Consider the following 4,741-nt stretch of genomic DNA (forward strand, 5'->3'; position numbering starts at 1 on the left):
GTGTTCCTCCACCTGCTGGGAGTCTGGTGAGCTGATTGTGAATGTGCGCAGGCCTGGGCTAGAGCATAAGCCCCGCCTCCCCGCCACCTGTGCGCCCTCCCCAGCTACACTCATAGGGGGCTTCTGCCAAGGGCAGCTAGGTCCAAGAGCGGGCTTTGTGCAATCTTGGCTCCTGTAGCCAACCCTCGTGCTGGCCTCCCACATTGCAGGGTCATGAGCTCTCTGCCACCCACACCTTGAGCATGGGCTTAACCCAGGAGCCATGGGCCATGGTGGAGCAGCATTTCACCTGGCAATGTAGGCACATTAGGAGTGGAAAGGGAGCCATCATTTTCATGAGACTGGAAAAAGGATCTGTGACTCCCTAGGCTGCTCACAACCTGCCACCTTACTGGTCTTGCTTCTTAGGCATTCAGCAAAAAGTTTGGCCAGTCATGTGACCCAACCAAAGGCTGCCTCAGCTGGGTTTGCAAAGGCTCCTGCCTGCCCTGGGGTTTGAGGTCCGTAACAGCCCAGCAGGTCTGCAGCGCACTCTCTCCTGCTGAGCTCGGGCATGCAGACCCACATTCATTATGTGGAGGCTTACACACGGAGGACCCGGGAGAGAGAGGGAGAGGAGTCGGCCAGGCTCCGCTCCCACACGCGCGGTCCCCCTGGCTGTGCCCTCTATTAGAGCACGGCTGGGCAGACCCCTCGGCCTTTCTCCTGGAATTTGAAGGGATCAGGATGAAGGCTGGGGCTTAGATTTTTGAGCAGAGGTAATTTCAGAAGGTGGAATCATAGCTTAAGGAACTCTCTGGGGAATTTTCCTGATGCAAAGCTAACAAGACATTGTGATAATTTCTCTGGAGCTGGCCTCATTCCAAGTTGGATTTTAAACGCAGATTATAAAGCAAACACCATCCCCCACAAGTATTAAAGGAGGGAAAAATAACAGAACGGGGGCTGCAAAAATGGTCTCTATTGTGGGACCAAAAGCCGTCAATCACGGCGGCTGACAGGCGTCAGAGATTGACAGACAGGCCCTCGATCCTGACTTCAGTTATCAAGGGGAATGGGGAAAGTGTCTGCAAGAACATGTTAAATTGCCAAAGTCATTACCAGCCACCAATTACCAAAGAAAAGATAACAAGGTGTATTTTAGAAAAATCGATGCAACAACATGCATTTCAATACAGCGAGTTTTTTAGAACTTTGGAAAACAAAACGAACTATTTAGGGAATACACAATGGTTTTCAGTGAATACCAAACACTGGGCTTTGTAAAGTCATCAATATTCACTTTAGATTTGGCTCTGCTTTAGGGGAGCAGAGATCAAGCAGTAAACTAATGTACTTCATTTCTTCTCCTGCAGTTCTTCCTACGGGCTCTCCCACCCCACAGGGAGAGGGTGGACTGGTCATCGAGGGCGCTTCCTGGGACCCTGGGTGTGGATAGGGCACAGGTCATGTGGGGGATGGTGTGCATATGTGCTGGGGGCGTTTGTCCCACTGCCTTCTTCCACATCGCACCCGGGACTTCCTGATCACCTGAGCTGCATGCTGGGCTGGCCCCGGGCACGAAGACAGGAAGGGGGCAGTTCCCTCCCTGTCTGCAGTGGCAGGAGGAGGCCTGGGAGCCCAATAGGCCAATGTGCAAAGCAAACGGCTAGGATGCGTGCCGCGTGCAGCACAGGTGCGGGGAAGGGAGCAGCGACCGCAGCCTGGAGCAGTCCAGCAGTCCGAGCGACCCGGGAGAGAAGGGAGCCTTTGCAGCGAGAGCCTTAGAGCAGCCCTGGAGAATCCAGGGAGATGCCGACGCCTTCCGGGAGAGCGCAGCCAGAAGTACGCAGGAAAACCCCGAGAGGGAGACAGCAGTGAGATGCCAATGCAGGCTGGGGTGCTGGCCTCGTGGTGGGCGATGGGGAGCCCCTGCAGGATTTCGAGCTGGGGACCGGGATGCCCAGAGTTGTGTTTTAGGGAGGCAGCTCTGGCAGCAACATAGCCCACCGAGGAGAGGGGGTGCTGGGGGACCCCCGGGGTCATCTCACGAGGGAAGCTGAAGTCCTGGGCAAGGGTGGGATCCTGGGAGGACCCAGTGAGCACAAGCCTGAGAAGACCCTGCCTCCACCTAGTCACACCTCGCAGCTCTGCTCAGGTGCTGTGTCCCCGTGCCGCATCTCCCCATGCACAACCAGAACACCGCTTCCCTCTCCGAGGCAGCAAGCTCTCCGTTGGGAGGCCCAGCGTGTGCAAGCAGCACACAGTCGCCACAATAGCGCAGGTTAGAGGCTCTGCAAGGCCAGCACTTCTGTCAGGCCCATCCGTGACGCCTCCTCCCAGCAAAGAGCAAGGGTGAAACAGGAAAACCGGGAGTGGCAGAAGCAGTCCCGGGGAACGTCAGTGTTGCCATGCATTTGCCTCACGTTCGGTTTGGATCCAGTTTGCCAGAGGGATCTCGAGGGAGTGGGTAAAATCAGACTTGTGAGCCCTTCCAGATCCCACTGTGTGAGCAGGACCTGGAGGCAGAAGGCTGAGAGCGCCCAGGAGAGAGAAAGCCTCTGGGAAGTAGGCAGCCGTCCACAGGAGGTGGAGGCGTTTGTGACCAGCATTGGGGGAACACAAACTTTTTGCCGTGGGGTCGGTGGGTGGCGGGGCCACTTTTGAGGGTGAGGGGGCACCATCTGCAGCTTGCACATGGTGGTGGGTTTCCCTGAGGTTGTCCCCACCGAAACGCAATGTGTGGTCACCCAAAGCCGCCTGCTGCTGGCTTGTCCCCCACCCCAAACAGCACCTGTTCAATGTGCGGCACCATTCCTTGTGCCCCACAGGCTCCTCCCCCTTTCCAGGGCTCTGCTGCTAGGTGAATCTGGATGATGGCACCTGGCTCAGCCCCTTGGAGGTTCTCTGATTTGGGAGCTGCAGTCCTCAACAGCCCAGCCCCCTCTCTTCCTCCATGGAGGAAGGCCAGTGATTGGATGGAGGGAGAGCTTTTCGGGAGCCTGACCTGACCACCAACAGAAACCTTTGATCAGCCGGAGCCGACACAGCCCTGAAGTTTGCAGCTCTGATTCCAGCATCTGGTTCTCAGTGGATCCTATACCCACTGCATTTTAGGGAGCTCATGCTCCCCTAAACCCACGCCTGTCTAGGTAGAGGGAGGGTGTTTTCAGAATTAGGAAAAGAAAACCCACAGAAGCCCTCCTAGAAGGGAGTGTGTGTACCAGCGCTGGCTGACATATAGCAGGCGAGAAGAACCTGGCCGGCGGGCTGCTCAGCACGTGAATGACCTGAGAAAAGAAAAACCTAGGCTCGGCTGGACTGCATGTCCCTGTCTGGGCGTGAGTTGTCACCAGTTTCTTCTGGGGTGCTTATGGGAGTTAATTGTGAGAATCCTACACTGTGTATAGTTTTAAAATAGGTTTCATTGAGATATTTAGTTATCTGCAATGAAGTGAACCAGTTTGAGTTTGGACAAATGCCTACACCTGTGTAACCATCACACCAGTTGATCCATAGAACATTTCTCTCCCCCTAGGAAGTGCCCTGGCGCCTTCCCCGGGCAGGCGACTCCCCCAGAATGTGCCTCCTCTTGCAACCTGGGATGGTTTCCACCGCTGTAGATGAACTGTATCTGTTCTAGAACACCATACACATGGATTCGTACAATATGCTTTCTTCTGTGTCGAATTCATCTCTGTGGTAGCATGTATTGGTGACTCTCATTTTTTATTGCTGAGTAATATTCCTTGTATGGGTGGATCACAATTTACCCATTCACCTGTCAGTGAGCGTTTGGTTTGTTCCTAGTTTTGAGCTACTTTAAATAAAGTTGCTATGAACTCCTGTGTACAAGTTTTTTTTCTGTAGCCATGTATTTTTTGGGGGGTAAATACCTAGGCATTACTAGGTCATATAATACTGTTTAAATTGATAGGAACTAAGATAGTTGTTTTCCAAAGTGTTCTCTCAATTTTATACCCTCCACAAAAATGGATGAAAGTTCCAGCCACTGTGCATATTCACTAACACTTTTTATTGTCAGTCTTTTCAATTTATGCTACAATAGTAGTGGGTATGGGCAGTACTTCACTGAGATTTTCATTTGCATCTCCTTGGTGACTAATAATGTTGAGTACATTTTTATGTATTTATTGGCCATATGTACCTTTTGTGAAATGCCTGATTGAATGTTTTGCCCATTTTAAAGGATCTATTATTTATTTGAAAGGCAAAGTTAGAGAGAGTGAGAGAGGGAGAATGAGAGAGAGAGAGAGAGAGAGAGGTAGAAATTTTCTTTCGGCTGGTTCACTTCCTCAAATGGCTGCAGCGGCTGGAGCTGGGCCAGGCTAAAGCCAGGAGACAGGCGCTTCATTCCCCCATGTGGGTGCAGGGGCCCGAGCCCTTGGGCCATCTTCCACTGCTTTCCCAGGAGCATTAGCAGGGAGCTGGATGGGCAGTGGAGCAGCGGGGGCCTGAACCGGTGCTCATATGGGACGCTGGCGTTGCAGGTGGTGGCTTAACCTGCTGTACAACACTGGCCCCTATTTTGCCCATTTTAAAATTACTTTGTCTTACTGGTTTGTAAGAGTTCTTTACATGTCCTGGATGTAAGTCCTTTTACAGATAGACGTGTGCATGTGTGTATTACATGTACATCGCTATACATACAGTTCTGTGCTGCACAATGACATTTTGGTCATTGATACACTACATATATGACAGAGTATGTCATATGGCCTGGTATGTAGTAGGTCTTACC

The sequence above is a fragment of the Lepus europaeus genome, chromosome 5 (assembly GCF_033115175.1).
Source record: "Lepus europaeus isolate LE1 chromosome 5, mLepTim1.pri, whole genome shotgun sequence".
Lineage (NCBI taxonomy): Eukaryota > Metazoa > Chordata > Mammalia > Lagomorpha > Leporidae > Lepus > Lepus europaeus.